Raw genomic sequence first — 26,196 nt, 5'->3', positions numbered from 1 at the left:
GGTGATGGATTAGAGCTGGAGACAATATGAGTTCATGTTTAACTTAACATAGATACAGATGGTTACATATAGAAATGGTTATACAGGCATACCTTGTTTTATTGCAGTTCACAGATACTGCATTTTTTACGAATTGAAGGTTTGTGGCAACCTTGCATAAAGCAAGTCTGTAGGTACCACTTTTCCAACAGTGTTTGCTCATTTTGGGTCTCTGTGTTATTAATACTTTATGGTAATTCCTGATGTATTTCAAATCTTACACCAGAAAAAAGATGATGATTCTCTGAAGGCCTAGATGATGGTTAGCATTTTTTAGCAGTAAAAGTATTTTTTAAAATTAAGGTATGTATATTATTTTTTAGATATGATACTTTTGTGCACTTAATAGACTACAGGGTAGTGTAAGCATAACTTTTAAGTGCATGGAAAACAAAAAAAAAAATTGTGACTTTATTGCAGTATTTGCTTTCCTGTAGTGATCTGGAACTGAACCTACAGTGTCTCTGAGGTATGCCTGTAGGTATTTGTATATGTATACATATATAGATAGGTGTAGATCTGTATCTGATTGCTCTGTCAGCTGAGAGGGCCTAGAAGCAATGAAACCCCAGTAGCAATGACCACGCCTAGTGCGCAGATTTTGGTTTCTAATACTATTCTCCATTAAGAGGAATCAGGACTTTTTGGAGACGTGGTTGATTCTCCCATTGGGGTAGGAAATATACAGGATGAGTCTAGAGCATGTTGCAGTGGCAAAAAAAAAAAAAAACCCAAAAAACAAAAACATAATAGCAGGTGTATACCAAAGGGACAAAAGAGCCAGCTGAAAGATCTTCCAGTGACCAAAGCTGTAACAGTTTGAGCAACAAAAGAAGGTAGTATTAGGTTAACACCCCAAGGGTAAAGTAAATATCAGTGCCTCCATAGTAATATAAGCAAATGGTTAATGTTGACCTTGACTAAAACTAGACAATCCCCCATAGAAGAATTCTAAATAATTTGTTTAGCCTTCCCACCCTCAGTGAAGTGGGACGTAACTCCCCACTGCTTAAGTTGAGCTGCTCGTAATAACTTCTCCAAAGAGCACAGCACAGAAAGGGTGACATTATAGTGCCAAAACCTGACAAAATGTAATGCCAGGTGATCATGGTTAACGTCAACAATGATAAATCATGTTGATAGTATGTACCCCTGATAGGGCATCATACAAGTGACACTTTGGTTTCCCTCTCTCAAATACTTTATCTCAGTCTAACCGTGAGAAATCAAGTCACACAGAATATCTGACAAGTTATTCTCAAAACTGTAGAGTTCATTGTAGGAGGTTGAATGGTGATGCTCCTCAAAAGATGTGTCCGTGTCCTAAGCTCCAGAACCCGTGAATGTGATTTTATTTGGTGAAAGAGTCTTTGCAGATGTATTTAAGTAAGGAATTTGAGATGAGATCATCCCAGATTTTCTGGGTGGATTATAAATCAAATGACATGTCCTAATAAGATACAGAGGAAAAGACACACATAGACCAGAGAATAAAGAGGCAGAGACTTTAAGTGAGTCATCCACAAACTGAGGGATGGCTTTAAGCCACAAGCAGGTAGAAGAGGCATGGAATGATTTTTCCTGAAGGCCTTCAGAGAGTTTGGCCCTGCCGAGACCTTGATTTCAGGATTTGTTTAGTTGCTCAGTTGTATCCGACTCTTTTACAAGCCCATGGACTCTACCTCACCAGGCACTTCTGTCCATGGGATTCTCCAGGGAAGAATACTGGAGTGGGTTGCCATTTAGGGCTTATGGCCTGTAAAACTATGAGAGAACAAATTTCTCTTTTTTTAAGATGTTAAGTGAAGTCACTCAGTCGTGTTCGACTCTTTGCAAGCCCATGGACTGTAGCCTACCAGGCTCCTCTGATTTTCCAGGCAATAGTACTGGAGTGGATTGCCATTTCCTTCTCCAGGGGATCTTCCCGACTCAGGGATCGAACCCAGGTCTCCCGCATTATAAACAGACGCTTTACCATCTGAGCCACCAGGGAAGTCCATTTTAAGATGTCAAGTTTGTGTTAATTTGTTATAGCAGTCACAGGAAACTAATACAGTCATCAAAGACAAGAAAAGTTTGAGAAGTTGTCACAACCAAGAATAGCCTAAGGAGACATAACTACCTAAATGTAATATGATGTCTTGGATGGGATCCTGGAACAGAAAATGGATAGCAGGAAACCTGAGAATATCCAAATAAAGTACGGACTTTAGTTAACAATATTCATATTGGTTTGCTAATTTTGACAAGTGGCCCTTAGTAATATAGGGTATTAATAAGGGAAACTGCGTGGAGGACACATGAGAACTCCACTGTCTTCACAACTTCTCTATACATCTAAAGCTGCCCTAAAATAAACAGTGTATTTAGAAAGAAAGAAAAAGGAAGAGGCAACTTTCCAGGGAATACAGTGAACCCAGAATGTTCTACTCCCAGAACAAGTGTTTCCTTACTGTTGTAATTATGTGCTGGGGGAAGTTTGTCTATTAACTGGACTCCTCTGTTTCTTAAACAGAGCATGTAGTCAGCCTTGCTATTCAAGGCAGATGAGGCTACTGGGGAAACAGACCTATCCAGCTACAGAGGGAATCAGTGCAAGTCACCCATTCTAAAGAAAGTAGTCCTTTGGCTTTCTTATTGCTGTCCTTTCCTTCCTGAATAATTCAGTCTGGGAGTCGTGAGACAGGACCTGGGAAGGTAGGTGTTTGTGCTGGGGCTTCTTGAAGAAATGGCTGATTCTAGGGCTACTGTAGAGAAAGAACATACCAAGATATGCTGGACACATCATCCTGTGCCAGAAAGTAAGGAATTGCTCATAGAGTGAGGGATTGTAACTAAAGGATACAGAGGTCACCTTCAAGTGGCACTTGCTGGCTGATCTTGGAACACAATGAACACCAAAATAATAATCCTTATCAAATTATAGCCTATTGAATAAAATAGAAATTTGTAGTGATGGAATAAATTAATGGAGAGAAGAAATGGAAATACTGAAATACTGTGACTTTTTATTCCCCCAAAATTGCTGAAAATGTTCGTTCTCTCTTATGTTGCTAATTCAATATGTAATGACAAGTAAACCAACGATACGTCATTGTTCCATATTTGTCTAGTTTAAAATTAGCTAGATAATTTCTAGATAGCTAGAATCTCTGACAGCAGTACAGTTGTTAAACTATTTTAAAATGGCTGAGTTTTCCTAAAAACTTTAAATTGAAAACCTAAAACAGTAAAAATAACTGCCTCCTTGGAGACCATGTGTTTAATAGTACCTTAAAATTGTAAACTGTAGTGCTTATGTTCTTTGGATGATTGAAGTACCTGGAATATAGTAGGTTCGATAACTAGTTACTGTGAAATGAATGTTGAATAATCTAAAAAGATTGGAAAAGACTGGCATTAATTTCTCATTGAGAAAAAAGAAATGTCTTTCCCATATTATTCAGTTCTTATTTTCTACTCAGTAGAGAATTTGGGATGTGATACAAATGAAAGGTACTCATGTTAATCTTGAATTGAAATCACACAGAGGGAAAAAACCTAATCGTTAAATAGCAAGATCAATTTCATTTTCTTTGCCACAATTTTAAAAAAATGTAGCATGCACCATAGCTGCAGTTCTCACTGCCCATTTTAAAAGAGACTTTTAAAATCTATTACCATTTAAAAACCTCTGTTACTAAGTCTATGATGCTGCCAGCGGCTGGTGGCAAACTAGAGAGTGATTGACATGGTATATTACCTAGTTTACTTTCTTAGGTCATAGGAGAAATCCTTTCCAGCTCATAATTGTTGTTGTTTTTTTTTTTACATTGTTATATCCCTGTGGCTGCCAGGAAAATAGAAAATTCTATTTATAGCAGAATTCCTTCTTTGCAACTGGTCTTCTTTTTCCTCAAGCCATCCTCCCCGGCCCAACTCAAAGTCAGTATTATGAAAAGATTGGTATATCTGAGCTTGTAATTTCTGAAATCTCTCTGCAGTCAGTCCATCCAGGTAAACAATACCTTGGTTATAGGAAATGACAGTAATGTCATGTAATAATTTCCTGTAGGAGCTGAAATATAGGAAAATGTTTTCCTATAGGAGCTGAAATATAGGAAAATGTGAAGCAGTATCACTGAGACTTTTGAGGTAAAAATGTAATATAGTTCTTCTTTTTTTCCATCCAATCCTCAGATTTCATGTGCCTACAGATTTTAAAGAGTTGCTAAACATTGCACTAAGCGAATCCCTGGTGAGAAATATTTTCACCTGCTTGACCGGGACTATTGACAGAGTGATTGATTTCCTCCAAGGAGAATGTGCTGTTACGTTGGCTGAAGTGACAAATGCTTTGGGGACATAGCATTCACAGATGTTAGTAACACATTCCTTTGCTATGTGGCTAACGGAAGTTTATAAGAGCATACATTTTTTATTGCAGCTTAGAGTGAGTTTGAAATTAGAATTTTTACTTCACTTACCATTTGAAGCAGTGGAAAATGTTGATTTTAAGTGCTTCTGTGAAATATGTGTTTTTTTCCTATGAATGGCAGAAGTACTTCTCCATAACATCCATCAAGTTAGCTACTCCAAGGAGCATTCACATTCTGTGTGTATCCTGAGAATTTTAAGAGATACAAGTCATACTAAACTCTTCCAAATTCAATTTGATATCCTAACTGGGAATGACAGTGGAACATAGTCTAGACCTTTCAAATCTGTGTTTTTTACAGCTGATTACTTCTGATTAAGTCCAATTTTGTCCATTTTAGACTAGGCCGGAATTTTGATCTTTGGTGTCAAAATATGACAATGGTTGGTCTCCTGGCACATTCTCTCTACGGCTGTACCTGAGTGAGCAGTACCTGGTACTTTAGGCCAAAGTTCAAAGTGTGTGTGTGTGTATGTAGGTCCATTCCTCCCTCTCTTCCTCTCTTTCCCTCGCTGCATTCCTTCCTTTCTTCCTTCCTTCTTCTTTTTATGTTTTCTTCTTCCGATGACATTTATGTTTTCCTTATTTCCCAATGGGTCATTTACACTTCCCTCTCCTCCACCCTCACCCTCCTTTTAATTTTTTCCATTTTTTTATTGTGCTAAAATACATTTAGCATAAAATGTACCATCTTAACCATCTTAGGTATACAAACAGTATTAAGTACATTCATAATATTGATGAACCATCACCATCATCCATCTCTGTAACTCTTTCCATTTTGTAAAGCTGAAACTCTTTACCCTGTAAATAGTAACTCCCCATTCACCTTCCCTCACCCAGCCTCTGGCAACCATCTTTCCATTGCTTTCCAGTTCTGTATAACTGGAATCATACAGTATTTGTCTTTTTGTGACTGGCTTATTTTACTTAGAGGAATGTCTTCAAGATTTACCCATGTTGTAACGTGTTGCAGAATACCCTTCCTTTTAAAGGATGAATGATACTCCATTGCATGTATATACCTCATTTTATTTATGCATTCACCTGTCAGTGGATGCTTAGGTTGCCTTCTCATTTTTTCTTTTATTAGTAGTTTTGCTATGGGTGAGTATACAAATATCTTCTCAAGACCTTGCTTTCAATTTTGGGGGGTATGTACCCAGAAGAGGAATTGCTGGATAATATTCTAATTTTTGTGGAACCATACTGTTTTCCACAGCAGCTCATATCATTTGAAGTTCCCACCAATAGTGCCAAGGGTTCCATTTGCTCCACGTCCTCACCAACACTTGTTACTTCCTGTTTGTTTCTTCAATAGCAACCATCCTAATGAATGTGAGGTGGTGTCTCACTGTAGTTTTGATTGATTTTCATTTCCTAAATAAAGAGTAGTGTTTAATTTCTCTTGTGTGTATTGGCCATTTATATACCTTTGGAAAAATGTATTCAAGTTCTTAGCCCATTTTTGAACCGAGTTGTTTGGTTTTGTTGTTGCTGAGTTTTGAGAGTTCTCTGTATATTCTGGAGATTAATCCTTTATCAAGTACATGATATGCACATATGCAGATACTTTTTCCCACTCAGAGGGTTGTCTTTTAACTCTGAGTAGTGTTTTGATGCACAAAATTTAAAAATTTTCACAAAGTCCAATGTGTTTATTTTTCCTTTGGTTGTCTGTGCCTTTGTTGTTATATCTAGAAATCACTGCAAGATCCAATGCTGTCAAACCTCTGCCCTATCTTCTACAAGTTTTATAGTTTTAGGTTTTACATTTAGATCTTTGGTCCCTTTTGAGTTAATTTTTGTATACGGTGTTAGGTAAGGGTTGAATGTCATTCTTTTGCATGATGGATATCCAGTTTTACCAGCATCATTTGTTGAAAAGACTGTCTCTTCCCCATTGAGTAGTCTTGGCACCCTTGTCAAAAATTGTTTGACCATGTATACAAAGGTTTATATTTATTGTGTTCCATTGGTCTTTTTGTCTTTTTTAATGCTAGTGCCATGCTAGCGTTGTCATAAATTTTAAAACCACAATGTATAAGTTCTCTTGCTTTGTTCTTGTTTATTCAAGATTGTTTTGGCTCTTCAGAGTCCCTTGAGAACTCATATGAATTTTAGGATGACTTTTTCTATTTCTGCAAAAATATTATTTGAGATATTGATAGAGATTGCACTGAATCTATAGATTGCTTTGAGTAGAATGGACATCTTAACACAACTAACTTTTCCAACCCATTGAGATGGGATGTGTTTCCATTTATTGAGTTATTGCTTATTTTCATTCAGTGATTTTTTTTTTTTTTGTAGTTTTCAGTGTACAGGTGTTTCATCTCTTTGGTTAATTCCTATTTTATTCCTTTTGATATTACCGTAAATGGAATTGGTTTTGTTTTTTTCTTTTCAGATTGTCCATTGTTAGTTTATAGAAATGCAATTGATTTTTTTTTTGTATGTGTTAACATTTATTTCTTTCTCTTGCCTAAGTTACTCTAAGTAGAACTTCCAGTACTGTGTTGAATAGAAGTGGCAAAAGCTGACATCTTTCATTTATTCCTGATCTTAGAGAAAGAACTTTCAGTATTTCGCCATTTTATGTTGTTCCCTGTGAGGTTTTTTTGTATATTGCTTTTGTTATGTTGAGATTAATTTCCTTCTGTTTTTAGTTTGTTGAGTGTTTTATGAGAAAGAATGCTGAATTTTGTCATCTCCTTTTTCTACATTGATTAAGATCATATTTTCCCCCCTTCATTCTATTAATGAGCCTCCCGCCCCATGGCTCAGCAGGTAAAGAATCCACATCAATCACTTGTCATATGTTGAATGGTCCTTGTGTTCTAGGAATAAATCTAACTTGGTCAAGATGTATCATCTGATTAATATGAATTCAGTTTGCTATTTTGTGGAGGATTTTTGTTTCAGTGTTCTTTTAAGAGAGATTGGTTTGTCATTTTCTTTTTTGTAGTGTCTTTGTCTGGCTTTGGTATTATGGTACTGCTGACTTCATAGATGAAGTTAGGAAGTATTCCCTCTAATTTGATTTTTAGGAAAAGTTTGAAAAGGACTAGTATTAGTTCTTATTTAAATGTTTGGTTGATTTCACCACTGAAGCCATCAGGCATAAGGCTTTTCTTTGTGGAGAAATTTTAAATTACTGATTCAATTTCTTTACTGTAGGTCTACTCATATTTTCTATTTCTTTGTGATTCAGTCTTGGTAGGTTTTATGTTTCTAGGAATTTGTCCATTTCAGGTATGTTATCTAATTTGTTCACAGTACTTTTTTATAATCCCTTTTATTTCTGTAGAATTGGTACTAATGTCCCTGCTTCCACCTCCCACCCCATAGCTCAGCAGATAAAGAATCCACCTTCAATGCAGGAGACACAGGAGATGCTGGTTCAATTCCTCGGTCAGGAAGATCCCCTGGAGAAGGAAATGGCAACTCACTCCAGTATTCTTGCCTGGAAAATCCCATGGACAGAGGAGCCTTGTAGGCTCCAGTCCATGTGGTCCCAAAGAGTTGGACACGACTGATGACTAACTACAGTGTCCCCACTTCCATTTCTGATTTTAGTAATTTGAGTCTTCTCTCTTTTTTCTTTGTTCATCTAGCTAAATGTTTGTCAGTTTTGTTGATCTTTTTAAAGAACTAGTTTTTGGGTTCATTGATTTTTCTTTTTTTCTCTACTTCATCTATCTCTGCTCTAACCTTTATTATTTCCTTCCTTCTGCTAGATTTAGTATTAGTTCTTTTTTTTTAGTTGTAAAGTTAAGTTGTTAATTTGAGATCTTTTCTGTTTTTAAATGTAAGCATTTATAGCTATAAAAATTCCCTGCATTCCATGAGTTTGGATATGTTATGCTTTCATTTTCATTCATCTCTAAGGATATTCTAATTTTCCATGTGATTTTTTTTTCTTTGATCCATTGGTTGTTGAAGTGTGTGTTTAATTTCCACAAATTTGTGGACTTTCCAGTTTTACTTTTGTTGTTGGTTTTTAACTTCATTTGTGGCCTAAAGTATAGTCTCTTCTGGAAAATGTCCAATATACACTTGAGAAGAATATGTATGAATATTCTGTTATTGTTGGCTAGAGCATTTGGTATTTGTGAGATATAGTTGGTTTATTGTGTTAAATCTTCTATTTCCTTTCTTACCTTCTGTCTGGTTGCTCCTGTCCATTATTATGAGTGGGATATTGAAATTTCCAACTATTATTATGTAATTGTCTATTTTACCTTTCGATTTTGTCATTTTTTCATCATATATTTTGATAGTCCATCAATAGGTGTTTAGTATTCATAATTGTATCTTTCCACTGTATTGAACCTTTTATTAAATATAATATGCTCTTCTTTAAGAGAAAATAGTATTTTAAAAAGCAATGAATCTTTAAGTTAATACTTCCTCCTCCATCTGTAAAGTTAGATATTTTAAAAAGTTCCTAATTCTAAATGTATCACTTATAACTCTTATTTGTATAAACATTGACAAATAATTTATTGTTTATATCAAGTACTTCAAAATTCTTATTGGAGAAGTATTCACTGTTGAAGTTTTAGCTGGTAAAGGTATTTTTGCAGATAAAACAGGAAGAGAAACTTTGTGTTTCTCCCTGTTTAAAAATAAGAATCAAAGTTGTTGAAACTGGGTGAATGTAGCTGTTAAACATAAGCCCATTCTCACTGTTCTAACATCTTGGTTTCTTATTAAAATAGATGTTCCTCCTGTAGACATAACTAACTGTACAGTAAGAAATCTGACCCACTGTTGGAATTTTTCAGTTCTGTTAATGACCTAATGATGCTTTATGCAGTGCTGTGCTGGAATTCAGTGGCCTACAATCTTGATGCAGGTTTTTTTTTTTTTTGTATTAAGGTGAGTCAGTTTTCAGTATTAAATAATTCCATGGTAACCTACACAGAGAATAGTTTCTGCTTAAATGAATCAGGAAATGGTAAGCCTTTAATAATAATAAGCTTAAGGTATTTGAATGTTTGAAAAGTGAGAGTTAATTAAACAGACTTGTCAGAAGATTGTATTTTTCTTCAAAGCAGCTGTTGTCTCCAAATCCAATAAAAGTGAAGATGCAACAGTTCTTACTATAATATTCCAAGGAGACTTTATTGACTTAGAACTGTCGTTTTTCTCTTCTTCAGTACTGACCACTGTTTCTTAGTTATGTTTATGCAATGCTTATTATAATGTAATATTCTTTTATATGAGGAAATATACAGCTTAATAAAAACCTGGAATACAGGCCATTGAGGTTATAATTTATTAGACATAGTTCTCAGCACCAATGTTGCCTGCGTGTATGAGCTATAAGGTCGCCTTAAGGGGTATTCTTTATAAGCTCAATCAGGGTTATTAAAGCCAGAGGAAAATTAATATTCAATGCTTCTACTGTTTTATGTCTCACTTGACTTAGAAGCGCTTTAGGACCTTGGCCTACTTTAGTGCTATTCATTTGTTGGTAGTAATTATTAATTGATGCATTGGGATATGATGTCATCTGTTCTTGTTAACTAGTTTATTTTGTTTTTCATATCCTGCTTTGTGTGTATTATAGAATTGCATTGAGACACCAATTTTATTTTTATAAAGCCTTCTTTAATAGGTATAAATGTAAAGTACAGTTATTAGTTTACTTCCCTATAGTCATGAAAGAAGCAGGGCCAAGTCCAGAATCTCATCTACCCTTGGACTAATGCCCAATATCCGTACTAGATATTGATAGTGTTTAATTTTTAATTAATACTATTGGTGTGCTGGATGATGTATCACGCTGCATATATTACATAAGAATTGTAAGTTTCCTCTCAAGACTTAACAGAACCACTTTTATAATGCATATGTTTATAGTGTTTTATATATTTTAGCATACATTCATATTATTTATATTTACTTTGTCCTCAGAACAGCCTTGGGAAATAAACATTATTATTTATGTAAGCTGAGGTTCATCATGACTGAATGTTTTGCTTGTACAGAAATTCAGTTCTCTTCTTGTCTCCTTGTTAATCCTCTGTTTGGTTCTCTATAGAGAAAGCAATAATTATAAAATATTTCATGATTATAGATGTCAAGCTGCTGTAATACTAATAATCCCTTTTTGGTATAGCACTGGTTATTTTTAGAACACTTTGATTTTATTACTTAACAAAAAAAAAGAAAATTAGGAAAGCCGAGTTTGTGTTACGATACTTGCCACTGTTTTCTTTATTAGACTCATTCGTTCATTAGATACAAAGAACCTATCTCTGTGCCAGGTACTGGATTGGTTGCTAAAGTACAAAAATAGTCTCTACCCTCAAGGAGACCAGGGTATTAAGACACTGTTGGATGGCCCACCAGCCATGGAGAACGTGATATTCTCACATGGCAAATGTGATGCTGAGGCCACTGAAAAAAGCCTTTGTTTTTCCTATTAAAGAGGTAAAAGTGTGACTGATACTGTCCTTTTTCTTGCCTTGAATGCAGAATACCTACGTGTACAGCAAACAACTTTGAAGCAACAAATCAACACAATTAATGGAGCAAAAGGAAAGAGCCTTGGTCTTTTTTTTTAATTTTTATTTTATATTGGGGTATAGTTAGTTTATAATCCACAATATATATTTTTAAAACCATTATACAACTTAATAGAAAAGCAAACAAACAATCAGAAAATGGAGAGAAGATCTGATTAGACATTTTTCCAAAGAAGATATTTGAATGTCCAAGTACAGGAAAAGGTGCTCAACATCACTAATCATCAGGGAAATGCAAACCAAAACCATAGTAAAACATCACCCGCACCTGTTAGCCATTACCAAAAACCAAGAAATAGCCAAGTGTTGGCAAGAACATGGAGAAAAGGCATCCATTATGCACTGCTGGAGGAAATTTCAATTAGGTAGTTATTATGGAAAACAGTATGGCGATTCCTCAAAAATTAAAACTAAAACTATCATATAACCTAGCAGTTCCACTTCTTGGTGTTTATCCAAAGGAAACAAAATCACTATTTTGAAAGTATGTCTGCATCCCAGTGTTCAATGCAGCATCACTTACAACAGCCAAGACTGTTGTAATGGAGACGAGAGGGGAGATTTTTCTTAAAAGTGACGTGTATACAATTAAATATTATTCAATAATGGAAAGAAGGCAGTCCTGTCATTTGGAACAATATGACTGGATCTTCAGGGCATTATACTAAGTGAAGTCAGACAAAGACAAATACCAATACTGTATGATCTCGCTTACATATGAAATCTGAAAAAAAACAGTCAAAAACAAAAACATGAAACCAAAGCCATAGGTCCAGAGAGGAGATTGATGGTAGCCAGAAGCAGTGGGTAAAATGTGTAAAGGAAATCAAAAGCTACAAATTTCCAATTATAAAATAAATAACTCATGGGGATGTAATATACAGAATGGTGATTATAGTTAATATTACTCAATTTGAAAGTTGCTAAGAGATTTTTTTTAACCGGTTATCTTTTCAGTTCAGTTCAGCCGCTCAGTCGTGTCTGACTCTGCGGCCCCATGAATCGCAGCACGCCAGGCCTCCCTGTCCATCACCAACTCCTGGAGTTCACTCAGACTCACGTCCATCGAGTCAGTGATGCCATCTAGCCATCTCATCCTCGGTCGTCCCCTTCTCCTCCTGCCTCCAATCCCTCTCAGCATCAGAGTCTTTTCCAATGAGTCGACTCTTCCCATGAGGTGGCCAAAGTACTGGAGTTTCAGCTTTAGCATCATCCTTCCAAAGAAATCCCAGGGCTGATCTCCTTCAGAATGGACTGGTTGGATCTCCTTGCAGTCCAAGGGACTCTCAAGAGTCTTCTCCAACACCACAGTTCAAAAGCATCAATTCTTCAGCGCTCAGCTTTCTTTTCTTTTCTTTTCTTTTTTTTTTTCAGCTTTCTTCACAGTCCAACTCTCACATCCATACATGACCACTGGAAAAACCATAGCCTTGACTAGATGGACCTTTGTTGGCAAAGTAATGTCTCTGCTTTTGAATATGCCGTCTAGGTTGGTCATAACTTTTCTTCCAAGGAATAAGCGTCTTTTAATTTCATGGCTGCAGTCACCATCTGCAGTGATTTTGGAGCCCCCAGAAATAAAGTCTGACACTGTTTCCACTGTTTCCCCATCTATTTCCCATGAAGTGATGAGCCCAGATGCCATGATCTTCATTTTCAGAATGTTGAGCTTTAAGCCAACTTTTTCACTCTCCTCTTTCACTTTCATCAAGAGGCTTTTAGTTCCTCTTCACTTTGCCATAAGGGTGGTGTCATCTGCATATCTGAGGTTATTGATATTTCTCCCGGCAATCTTGATTCCAGCTTGTGCTTCTTCCAGCCCAGCGTTTCTCATAATGTACTCTGCACAGAAGTTAAATAAGCAGGGTGACAATATATAGCCTTGATATACTCCTTTTCCTATTTGGAACCAGTCTGTTGTTCCATGTCCAGTTCTAACTGTTGCTTCCTGACCTGCATATAGGTTTCTCAGGAGGCAGGTCAGGTGGTCGATTGGGTGTTAATTCTCCGTTAGTCTATGAAAGGATTCGGGGTGCTCGGCCCATATCATGGTCAGGAATGCAGAGTGTGCCTTCTTCGGTGGTACTCTCTTGGCTGCTCTTGTTTAAGATCCTTGTAAGAACAGCCACAGTTGAAAAGCACATAAGCTGCCAGCACCATAGAAAGGCCAGTGACACTCCCATTCTTCATGTTGAAATACTTGCTGTAATACCGGTAATAACCTCTTTGCAATATTCGAGCAATGCCTTTAGGGATAAAATCTCACATTAGTATCCAGCTTGGCAGCTCCCTTAATTTGACATCTAGGAGTTTCTTCTCCGTTAGTAGTACAGCTGACGCCATCGTGGAGTCCTGGCTGTCTGCTCCAGTAGGAACTCTTCCCTGTTGAGCAAGGTTTAAGGCACATACAACAAAAAGTCTTTCCACGTTCTTCATAGGCTTTCTCACCACTATGAATTCTCTGATGCAGAAAAAGAGACGCATTTTTTCCAGATACAAATGTTTTTCTGTCACTGATTATTTTATAACTTGAATCCAAATCTGTATTCCAGCTTGTTTCTTCCCCCACAACCATTCAGGGGTCTTTTCCTTGCTCCAATAACACAATTATGTCTGGTTTGGAAATGAAATGACCCAGTGAAGCCAAGTTACTATAGTTCTCCATCATCCCATCTTGGTACGGTTTCTTCTGAAGAGGGTCAAATTCCCACTCATGAGGAAAGAACTGTGTAACCAACATCCCTAAATGTTATTGGCCCACAGGCCATGGCTTTAGATCTACAAGAGCTGGTCAGTCCTCAGAATTCCTTTACCAGAAAAAAAAAAAAAAAACAGAGTCCAGGAAACCCAGACTATCCCTCACAGACTCAGGCTGCCTCTGACACAGTTGTTTCCATGGCAGCCTCCTCGTTTCTTGCTTAGATTGATGCTACTCACAAGCCATTGGCATCAAGAAGCAGGAAAAAACCCAAAGTGAAAGTCACCTGTTCCAGTGTAGGAAGTGCTATCTCAGAGCCTTGGTCTTCGATGAACATCTTGAGCCTCTGTACCAACCCTTGACTACCTATCTCTAGACTTCTTGCATGGGGGGAAAAAATCAATGCCCTCTTTGTTTAAGTCACACGTAAGTCAGGTTTTCAATTGTTGTTCAGTCCCTAAGTCATGTCCAACTCTTTGCAATCCCATGGATGGTGGCATGCCAGGCTCCTCTTTCCTTCACTATCTCCTGCAGTTTGCTCAGGTTCATGCCCATTGAGTTGGTGATGCCATCTAACCGTCTCATCCTCTGCTGCCCCTTCTCCTTTGCCTTCTATCTTTCCCAGCATCAGGTCTTTTCCATTGAGTCAGCTCTTCACATCAGGTGGCCAAAAGATTGGAGCTTCAGCTTCAGAATCATCCTTCCAATGAATATTCAGCATTGATTTCCTTTAGCATTGACTGGTTTGATCTCTTTGCAGAGCAAGGGACTCTCAAGAATCTTCTCTAGCCCCACAGTTTGAAAGCATCAATTCTTTGGCACTCAGCCTTCTTTATGGTCCAACTCTCACATCTTTACATGACTACTGGGAAAACCATAACTTTGAACATATGGACCTTTGTCAGCAGTGATGTCTCTGGTTTTTAATATGCTATCTAGGTTTGTCGTAGCTTTCCATCCAAGGAGCAAGTGGCTTTTAATATTTTTCTAACTTTCCTTTAATGGATGTTTAACACGTACACTACAGTACACAGTGATACAATGAATTCCCATCACCACCCAGCTGTAATAGTTGTCAATATTTGACTAACCTTGTAAATTCTCACACTTTCTCTGTTAATAATTAGAACTTAAGGAATTCTGTAACAAAAGTATGTGAAAATACTGTGGAAGCACAGACAAGACTGACTAACTTGGCCTGAGGTGGAGGGAGAGGCTTATCAGGAGAGACTTCACATAGGAAGTAACATCAGCAGAAAACTTAAGGGCAAGTAGAAAATGGAAGAAAGAGATTGCTAGTAAAATTTAAAGCGTTTATAAAGGGCCTTTATGATACAGTCAAATAATGGGAAATAAATTGGTGTGGCTAGAATATAGAGTTTATTAGAGAAGAGTGTCAGTACGTGAGTTTAAAAAGATGATTTGATGCCAAGTCATAAAACAACATACATACCATACCAAGAATTCTCAGGGTCATCTTACAGGTACCAGGAAATGAAGAGCGTAATTAGGTTTGGAAGAATAACACTGACGGTAATATCACCTGTGATTCTGGGGTAGAAAACAGAGGAGACAGTAAACTTTACCGATGGTCCAAATGATAGAAAGGGCTTCCCTGGTGACTCAGATGGTAAAGAATCCATCTGCAATGAGGAAGACCTGGGTTCGATCCCTAGGTTGGGAAGACTCCCTGGAGGAAGGTATGGGAACCCACTCCAGTATTCTGCCTTGGAGAATCCCACGGACAGAGGAGCCTGGCAGGCTACAGTCCATGGGGTCACACAGAGTCGGACACAACTGAGCAGCTAAACACAACAAATGATAGAAAGGCATTTAGTGATAATTGTAGTGGATTTGGGCAGGGGAGATAACTTTATAAGGTATTTCAGAGGAAGAATTAACATGATTTTTTCCCTGGATAGGACGTGGAAAAGAGAGTCAAAGTCATCATGACTTGAGGAGATAAGATGGTGCCATTATTGGAGAAGTAATATAGCAGAAGACAGGATTAAGCAAAGTGCAGAAGATGAGCTTGGTTTTTGAAGTCTGAAGTGCTGATAGAACGTTCAGGTGGAGGTATCCAGGGGGCCCAAAGGAAATATAGGCCTGAACCTTAGGACAGTTTCAAACCAGAGAGTCCCATAACTTGTCTTTTCTGCCACATATTGCATTTGTCATATGTGTGTATGTTTACATACACATATATGTGGATATATATCCACATTTGATCCTCATTATTAATGGATTCCATATTTGCAAATCCATCTACTTGCTAAAATTTATTTAAACTCCCAAATCAATATTTGTGCTGCCTTCACAACCATTTGCAGACATAGGCAGAGTGACAAAAAAATTGAAATGCCTGAGGTTTACATTCTCAGCTGAGGTTGACATCTTGCCCTCTTGTTTCAACTCTCATATTATAAAGAAGTGTCTTTTTTGCCATCTCCTTCGTGCCATGTTTTTCACATTTTTAATGCTTTCTTGGTGGGTGATTTCACTGATTAACTTGGCCTCTGGGTTCTGTGCAGAAGTACTGTGTAGTGTGCCTGAGCACAAGAAAGTTGTGATGTTTACTGATGGTGAAAATACGTGTGTTAGATAAGCCTTGTTCAGTCAGGAGCTATACTCTTGGCCATGAGCTCGATTTTAATGAATCAACAGTATATATTAAATAAAGTATCTATAAACAAGTACACATTAAAAGAAATTACATATTGATAGGTTGATAAAATGTTGTAAGCAGAGGCATGTAGAAACTTAACCCTGTTTTCCATTTCCTAGAAGGGATGAAAGTATAGCATTCACCAGTTCAGTGTTGGCAAAAACTTTATAGAACATAACTATTGTACATTGCAAGAATCCACTGTGTGTGTGTGTGTGTGTGTGTGTGTGTGTGTGTGTGTGTAAATCTGCTACTCTTTTATGAATAATCCTTGCATGTGTACAGTTATTAGTCCCAATTTGTGCTTGAGATTATGATCCCAAGAAATATATCTCTCTCTTTTCCTGTTAAAAAAATAAATCCGTTTCAGAGAAAAACAGTTTGCTTTTGCAGATGGAAGATTCCATCTTGCCTCAGCCAGTAGGTCTTTCATAAGATGGAATAGTGCAGAAACGTAGGTGACACTGACAGCCTAAACAATCATCTGCAGCACGCTTGGGCATGACATGTTTGTCAGCATCGTATTGGTAGGCTGCCAGTTTCTTTTATAGTAATGCTTTCTCTTCAGCAAACCAGCAACATTTCCAGTCCCTATTCTCTTAGAGAAGTTTGTTTTTACGGTGGTAGTCATGTGTGCGGGGATTTCATAATCCAAGACTAGTGTTTGTGCATTCATATCTGTCAATTTGCTTAAATATCATAGCCCCAAAGAATTTTTTAACCTTTCATTCATGAATGTTAGTTCATATCAGTAGGGGTGTTTTAAAATGACAGGTATGATGTGAGAGTGAGAATCATCTATATCTTCTGATATAACATCAGCATTATGTTGCAAATTCACATTCACCTTTGTGTCTCTCTTTTTAAATTGTCTGCAAAGCTGAAAGCAGGGAATTCGCATTTACAGTCAAGGACAAGAAAACATACAACTCCATGCAAATGAATGTTAAGCTCCCAAATACTTCTGTGCTTGTTTACATAAATCTGTTTCCTAATCACCTTTTCTCTTGGTATAGAAGATGTGCCCGGGGTTGTTATTACCTAATACAGATATACTGTCGAGTATATAAAGTAACCAATCAGAAGTCCACTTCGAGATGCTTCAGTTTAGGGTGGCTGGTTTACTTGTTCTATTTATTCTTCTAATGTGATCCTCTTCTGACTGTTGCGTGGTTATCGTATTAGGGTGAGTCTTACCTGTTTTTACTGCAAGCAGTAGATTTTGTGTCTTGAAGTACAGTTCAGAAATAACAGCATTTCTTTCCCTTCTTATTCTTGGTGATAACCTTAGTTTTTATTCTTCATATGAGTCTACCTCATGCATCTGTTCTTCTTCTGTATTATAACTAATGTATTTAAGTTTCAGGATTGATATTCTTGAATTCTGCATTCAGAAAGCAGGGTATTTACAGTTGAATTGTGTAATTCTGTGAATTGACTCGGTGAATTGATGTTGAGTTTTCTATATTTTCATTTTCCACTGCTGATTTGGAGCAACCTAGTGTTCCAATATTAATGATTATTTAAGGAGATTGACTAGCCCTTGAACTAACTGAAAGAAAGTCTCTGTTACCTTGTTCCAATTTCAGTGAACTATTGTGCTATATAGAGATATGTTATAATTTCAGGGTTTTATGTAAAGTTCTTCAGTACATGGTAACCAAGTGGGAATACCTTCTGAGACTTATAAAAATGCAAGAGATTAACTAAAAGATGAAAATATCTTTCTCGATATCTCCCTAATTGAAGTACAGGGTAGTATCTATAAATGGCAATTAAATCATATAGTTCCAGAGAAAACTGTTTAAAAATCTTTGGTGATTTATTGGTTGTGTCTCTAAATCATTTTATATTGATGGCTGCATTCATGAGTTTATATTAGCTGTTTATTATCCTCCAGTCTTTTCTTAATGTGTCTCCTTTAATGTGTCCATTTCCATCTCTGTTTTACTCACTCAAATACTTTAATTTCTTTTCTTCAACAATCTGTGAACAATCTCTCCTCGTATCCCCAGATCAAGACTTTTTTCTAAAGAAGTACTGAGTAGTTGCCCTTCTCACTGGCTTTGTATGTATAAACTGTTTGCTGTTTGTTATTAGTTTGCTTAGTTTCAGTTCAGTTTAACAAAAATCTCCCGAGTGCTTGTTGTGATGATGTGTGAGCTTAGTGGGGTAGGAAAATGTACTCTGGAGGCTTCCCAGAGAAGGTGATCCTGGACCTGAATCTGGAAGAACAAGTAAGAATTTCCTATTCATGGAAGGAGCATAAGTTTATATTGGCTAAGAGAACAGCATGAAGTCTGACAAGTAGTTCAGTATGGCTGTAGTGTGATGAAGTGGGAGATAGGAAAAGAAGATGAAGAGATAGGCTTGAGCCAAGTCATGGAGGGCTTTATGTGTCATACGTGGGCATTTTTTTTGTGGGTGAACCTGGACTTTATCCTTATCCTGTGAATAATAGCTTTTGAAGAGTTTGACAGGTGTGGCAGGATTTTCATTTTAGAGTGATCATTTTGATGGGAATATGGCAAATGACTTTGAGGTAGGGTAAGAGTGCATGCAGAGAGGAGAGTAAACCAGATAGATTACTGATTCAGTCATATTGAGAGACAGTGCCCTGGATTTGGATACCATTAATAGGGGTGAAGTTGAGGACATAGACATGAAAAGTGTTTAGAGTAGAAATGAATCAGACATTTAAAGTAATTGGTGAAATGTGAGATTACTGTCAGACTTTGATTTGAGTGTCTAAGTGGCTGTGGTGCTGTTAATAACCATAGCAGGGAATTTAAAGAAGGAATAGATGTTAGGAAAAGTTTTTGATGTATTGTACCTATAGTACTTTCAAGTGGAAGCATATAGAAAGCAGAATGTAGGCATCTGATGCTCAGATGAAAGGTTAGGATTAGAGATATTCATGTGGGGATCCTTTCTGTCCTGGTTGGAGCACAGAGAATGTGGGTAGATGTGAAGTAGGCAGAAAGCTGAGCCCTAAGGGGAAAGGAATGGAGAAGAAACTGGCAACCTACTTCAGTATTTTTGCCTGGAAAATCCCACGGACAGAGGAGCCTGGCAGGCTACAATCCAAAGGGTCACAAAGAGTCAGAAAGACTGAGCAGCTAAATAAGAAAGGGAAAAGGGAAAGAGGAACCCAAGGCAGAAACTGAGCAGGAAAAAGCTCAGTGTCTTTGCTTGAAAAGAGAACACAGGAGGACAGCTTTATCCTTTTGTATCCTCGGGAAAACCTTGAATAATATAGATACTTTGTAAATGTTTGCTAGTTATTTTATTTAGCTGGAAAGCACCTCATTTACTTTGAGATTTTATTTTATCTTTTACCCAATTCCATGACGTGACAAGAAATATTTTAAAATTCATATCGTTTCATGAGCACCTACTGTGTACCTTGCTTCTGCTGCTGTGCTCAGTCATATCCAGCTCTTTACGACCCCATGGACTGTAGCCCAACTATAATGCCAGGCTCCTCTGTCCGTGGGATTTTTCAGGCAAGAATACTGAAGTAGGTTGTCATTTCCTCCTCCAGGAGATATACCTAGGCACTGTGTTAAATATTTAATACACGTCATCGGATTTTATCCTTCAAATAATCCTACAAGGGTAGGTTTTATTATTTTTCCAATTTGTTTTGAAGAACTTGAGAATAAGAAAGATTTAGTGCCTTTGTCAACTTTTTCACGTGTCATGTAACTCCAGATTTCATTTTCTTAACCATCAATGATCTATTATGTGTTTAGGCCAAAAGATAATTTGAAAGTCTCCTGTTCTGGTTCCATTGTGATAATTATTCTGACCCAAAGGCACTGATTTATACTAAATTCTGCCTTGTCAGTCTTATGTAGATTAGTACGGTAGTTGGACATGTCTTTGTTCCTGAGTGCAATACGGCTTTACCTAATTCTTTTTATCTTTCTGGGGCACTATTTCTTTATTAGTATTAGCAGTTTGCACTAGATGACTGCTAAATTGCTTAATGTTGTAAAATCCTTTAAGTCCATTATTTTTAAAAATTCAAAAAGAGGCGTTGCTTAACATCTACTAACAGATTTTAGAGATCTACAGGATAATTACTGGGTTTCATGACTCAACTAAAATTATATGTAAAATATGATGCATGTGTGTGCCTTTTTCTGGGCATGCAATTCATAGCTTTCATCAGATTCTCATAGTTGTGTATAATACCTCACCACTCACCCTTCACTCAAAAGATTAAGACATATAGCTCTAAAAACATCTGTGCATACTGCTTTGTGCAGTCCTATCCTGACTAGTTAAGCCCTCTTTAACAAAGTATTGTTACTCATTGAAAGTAATGTTTGAGGTAAGGTTACTTTTTTAAGGGCTTCCCAAGTGGCTCAGACAGTAAGGAATCTGCCGACAGTGTGAGAGACTTGGGGGTTTTCTTAAGGCTATTTAAACCTATACTATTTTCTAAAGTAAAACACCCCTTGGATATTTTATCTATTAAAAAAAAGTCCATTAAATAGAATGAGTGTTGTGGTAAGTACTGCCTTATAGTAAATTTTAAAATGCTCAGTTTTAAAGTATGAGTCAAATGACCTTCACTAACACACATTTCCCATGTTGCATCATCCTGTAGGAAAAGAATACTTGAGGCCCATTCCTAGGAAAGAAAAGGAAGCAATGACATAATACCTAGAGTTGGTGCCAGTTAAACTGGGTTTGTACTTTTTCTTTTCTTAATGTAACACGTTTATTCTAATCTTGGGTCTCTCTCTCTTTCTTTTCAGTCTCTTGCTTTATTCTAGCAGCAGATCTTATAACTGTAAACTCTGCCTTAGTGTGGAAGAGACAGAGATTAATAAGACATGCCCCTTTCTAGGGATTTGTCATATCTGTGAATATGAACAACAGAATGATAAAAAGCTAGATAAAAGTTACATTTCCAGATAAGAAGCTTGAGAGGTCTGGTAAATTGCTCAAGGTAAAAAGCTAGTAGGTAGTCAGACCAGAATTCAAATTCAGATTTGTTGACTCCAAACCCCATTTGCCTTCCATTTTTGTCACACTGCTCCTCACTTTCACTTTTCACTTTCATTCACTGGAGAAGGAAATGGCAACCCACTCCAGTATTCATGGCTAGAGAATCCCAGGGATGGGGAGCCTGGTTGGCTGCCATCTGTGGGGTCGCACAGAGTCGGACACGACTGAAGCAACTTAGCAGCAGCAGCAGCAGCACAACTTCTTGTAACTGAAGTGGAGGGACCAGGACCCCATATATTTAATTTAATAAACATTTCTGATGAAGTAAAAGGAGAGGAAACATTCTCTATTCCCCTAAAGTTTAGGAAATTAGAGAAGGAAAATAATATTTGTACAGCACTTAGTATGTGCCAGGTACTGATATAGGGTCTTAACATGAGGTAGATCATTTCAGTTCAGTTCAGTTCAGTTGCTCACTCGTGTCCAACTCTTTGCGGCCCCATGAATTGCAGCACGCCAGGCCTCCCTGTCCATCACCAGCTCCTGGAGTCCACCCAAACTCATGTCCATCGAGTCAGTGATGTCATCCAGCCATCTCATCCTCTGTCATCCCCTTCTCCTCCTGCCCCCAATCCCTCCCAGCATCAGAGTCTTTTCAAATGAGTCAACTCTTCGCATAAGATGGCCAAAGTATTGGAGATTCAGCTTCAGCATCAGTCCTTCCAAAGAACACCCAGAACTGATCTCCTTTAGAATGGACTGGTTGGATCTCCCTGCAGTCCAAGGTACTCTCAAGAGTCTTCTCCAACACCACACTTCAAAAGCATCAGTTCTTCGGCACTCAGCTTTCTTCACAGTCCAACTCCCACATCCATACATGATCACTGGAAAAACCATAGCCTTGACTAGACAGACTTTTGTTGGCAAGGTAATGTCTCTGCTTTTTAATATGCTATCTAGGTTGGGCATAACTTCCCTTTCAAGGAGTAAGTGTCTTTTAATTTCATGGCTGCAATCACTATCTGCAGTGATTTTGGAGCCCAAAAATATAAAGTCTGACACTGTTTCCACTGTTTCCCCATCTATTTCCCATGAAGTGATGGAACCAAATGCCATGATCTTTCTTTTCTGAATGTTAAGCTTTAAGCCAACTTTTTCACTCTCCTCTTTCACTTTCATCAAGAGGCTTTTTAGTTCCTCTTTACTTTCTGCCATAAGGGTGGTGTCATCTGCATATCTCCTGGCAATTTTGATTCCAGCTTGTGCTTCTTCCAACCCAACGTTTCTCATGAGGTACTCTGCATAGAAGTTAAATAAGCGGGGTGACAATATACAGCCTTGACGTACTCCTTTTCCTATTTGGAACCAGTCTATTGTTCCATGTCCAGTTCTAACTGTTGCTTCCTGACCTGCATACAGGTTTCTCAAGAGGCAGGTCAGGTGGTCTGGTATTCCCATCTCTTTCAGAATTTTCCACAGTTTATTGTGATCCACACAGTCAAAGGCTTTGGCATAGTCAATAAAGCAGAAATAGATGTTTTTCTGGAACTCTCTTGATCCAGCAGATGTTGGCAATTTGATCTCTGGTTCCTCTGCCTTTTCTAAAACCAGCTTGAACATCAGGAAGTTCACGGTTCACGTATTGCTGAAGCCTGGCTTGGAGAATTTTGAGCATTACTTTACTAGCATGTGAGATGAGTGCAACTGTGTGGTAGTTTGAGCATTCTTTGGCATTGCCTTTCTTTGGGATTGGAATGAAAACTGACCTTTTCCAGTCCTGTGGCCACTGCTGAGTTTTCCAAATTTGCTGGCATATTGAGTGCAGCACTTTCACACCATCATCTTCCAGGATTTGAAATAGCTCCACTGGAATTCCATCACCTCCACTAGCTTTGTTCGTAGTGATGCTTGTTAAGACCCACTTGACTTCACATTCCAGGATGTCTGGCTCCAGGTGAGTGATCACACCATCGTGATTATCTTGATCGTGAAGGACTTTTTTGTACAGTTCTTCTGTGTATTCTTGCCACCTCTTCTTAATATCTTCGGCTTCTGTTAGGTCCATACCATTTCTGTCTTTTATTGAGCCCATCTTTGCATGAAATGTTCCCTTGGTGTCTCTAAGTTTCTTGAAGAGATCTCTAGTCTTTCCCATTCTGTTCTTTTCCTCTATTTCTTTGCATTGATCACTGAAGAAGGCTTTCTTATTCCTCCTTGCTATTCTTTGGAACTCTGCATTCAGATGCTTGTATCTTTCCTTTTCTCCTTTGGTTTTCACTTCTCTTCTTTTCACAGCTATTTGTAAGGCCTCCCCAGACAGCCATTTTGCTTTTTTGCATTTCTTTTTCTTGGGGATGGTCTTGCTCTCTGTCTCCTGTACAATGTCAGGAACCTCATTCCATAGTTCATCAGGCACTCTATCTATCAGATCTAGTCCCTTAAATCTATTTCTCACTTCCACTGTATAATCATAAGGAATTTGATTTAGGTCATACCTGAATGGTCTAGTGGTTTTCCCTACTTTCTTCAATTTAAGTCTGAATTTGGCAATTAGCAGTTTATGATCTGAGCCACAGTCAGCTCTGATCAAAAACAAGCTCCTAATCTTGTTTTTGCTGACTGTATAGAGCTTCTCCATCTTTGGCTGCAAAGAATATAATCAATCTGATTTCGGTGTTGACCATCTGGTGATGTCTATGTGTAGAGTCTTCTCTTGTGTTGTTGGAAGAGGGTGTTTGCTATGACCAGTGCGTTTTCTTGGCAAAGCTGTATTAGGCTTTGCTCTGCTTCATTCCGTATTCCAAGGCCAAATTTGCCTGTTACCCCAGGTGTTTCTTGACTTCCTACTTTTGCATTCCAGTCCCCTATAATGAAAAGGACATCTCTTTTGGGTGTTAGTTCTAAAAGGTTTTGTAGGCCTTCATAGAACCATTTAACTTCAGCTTCTTCAGCGTTACTGGTTGGGGCATAGCCTTGGATTACTGTGTTAATGAATGGTTTGCCTTGCCGACGAACAGAGATCATTCTGTCGTTTTTGAGATTGCATCCAAGTACTGCATTTTGGACTCTTCTGTTGACCATGATGGCTACTCCATTTCTTCTAAGAGATTCCTGCCCACAATAGTAGATATAATGGTCATCTGAGTTAAATTCACCCATTCCAGTCCATTTTAGTTTGCTGTCAATGTTCACTCTTGCCATCTCCTGTTTGACTACTTTCAATTTGCCTTGATTGATGGACCTAACATTCCAGGTTCCTATGCAATATTGCTCTTACAGCATCGGACCTTGCTTCTATCACCAGTCACATCCACTCCTGGGTATTGTTTTTGCTTTGGTTCCATCCCTTCATTCTTTCTGGAGTTATTTCTCTACTGATCTCCAGTAGCATATTGGGCACCTACCAATCTGGGCAGTTCCCCTTTCAGTATCCTATCATTTTGCCTTTTCATACTGTTCATGGGGTTCTCAAGGCAAGAATACTGAGGTGGTTTGCCATTCCCTTCTCCAGTGGACCACATTCTGTCAGACCTCTCCACCATGACCCACCCATCTTGGGTGGCCCCACATGGCATGGCTTAGTTTCACTGAGTTAGACAAGGCTGTGGTCTGTGTGATTAGATTGACTAGTTTTCTGTGATTATGGTTTGTGTGCCTGCCCTCTGATGCCTCTGGCAACACCTACCATCTGACTTGGATTTCTCTTACCTTGGACGTGGGTTATCTCCTCACAACTGCCCCTCCTGACCTCTGACATGGGGTTGCTCCTCCCCGCCGCCACTCCTAGTCTCTGACGTGGGGTAGCTCCTCCCAGCCGCTGCCTCTGGCCTCAGACGTGGGGTAGCTCCTCTCCTCTCCTCTCGGCCTGCTCCTCTTGGCCACCACCCCTGACCTCGGACGTGGGGTAGCTCCTCTCGGCCACGCTTCTGTGAGGTCAGTCGCAGCCGGCACGCTTCTGCTGCATGGTCCGTCGCGCGGACCTGAATTGCCCTGAATCACGTAGCTAGTAAGAAACAAAAGCAGATTTGAAACTCTTCATTGTGAAAGGTTAGATAGGATTTACATCATACCTATTGACTTAAAATTGAATGTCACACAAATCAAGTGAATAGCTGGAGAGTTTGATCTAAGCTCCTTTTGTGATTTGTGTCATTTCTCAGTTCATTTCTGTTCACTCACTCAGTCATGTCCGATTCTTTGCACCCCATGGACTGCAGCACACCAGGCTTCCCTGTCCATCACCAGTTTCTGGAGCTTGCTCAAACTCATGTCCATCGAGTCGGTGATGCCATCCAACCATCTCATCCTCTCTCATCCCCTTCTCCTGCCTTTAATCTTGCCCAGCATCAGGGTCTTTTCTAATGAGTCAGCCCTTTTCATCAGGTGGCCAAAGTATTGGAGCTTCAGCTTCAGCATCAGTCCTTCCAATGAATATTCATGACTGATTTCCTTTAGGATGGACTGGTTGTATCTCCTTGGAAGTCCAAGGACTCTCAAGAGTCTTCTCCAACACCACTATTTAAAAGCATCAATTCTTCAATGCTCAACTTTCTTTATTGTCTAGCTCTCACATCCATACATGACTACTGCCAAAACTATAGCTTTGACTGTACAGACCTTTGTCAGCAAAGTAATGTCTCTGCTTTTTAACATGTTGTCTAGGTTGGTCATAGCTTTTCTTCCAAGGAGCAAGTGTCTTTTAATTTCATGGCTACACTCACCATTTGCAGTGATTTTGGAGCCCAAGAAAATAAAGTCTCTCACTGTTTCCATTGTTTCCCCATCTCTTTGCCGTGAAATGATGGGAACAGATGCCATGATCTTCGTTCCCATAAGAGTGGTGTCATCTGCATATCTGAGGTTATTGATATTTCTC

At 38.3% G+C, this 26,196-nt stretch overlaps 1 protein-coding gene and 1 pseudogene across 7 annotated transcripts in view; one reads left to right on the top strand and one right to left on the bottom strand.

Annotated features, from left to right (window-relative positions):
* The window catches only part of PEAK1 (pseudopodium enriched atypical kinase 1), a 328,690-nt gene that overhangs the window by 116,431 nt on the left and 186,063 nt on the right, over positions 1 to 26,196 (top strand). Inside the window, exon 3 of one of the 7 annotated variants that reach the window (XM_060401726.1) lies at positions 20,977 to 21,057. The exons of the other annotated variants lie outside the window; for them this stretch is intronic. The gene's annotated coding sequence lies outside the window, so the exon portion shown is untranslated. The remainder of the gene's footprint in view (positions 1 to 20,976; positions 21,058 to 26,196) is intronic. 7 annotated transcript variants of the gene reach the window in all.
* Positions 13,048 to 13,356, bottom strand: LOC121817049 (ATP synthase subunit f, mitochondrial-like; annotated as a pseudogene).

The sequence above is a fragment of the Ovis aries genome, chromosome 18 (assembly GCF_016772045.2).
Source record: "Ovis aries strain OAR_USU_Benz2616 breed Rambouillet chromosome 18, ARS-UI_Ramb_v3.0, whole genome shotgun sequence".
NCBI lineage: Eukaryota > Metazoa > Chordata > Mammalia > Artiodactyla > Bovidae > Ovis > Ovis aries.
The sequence above is the reverse complement of the archived record's forward strand: the minus strand, read 5'-3'. Positions and strand labels throughout refer to the sequence as shown.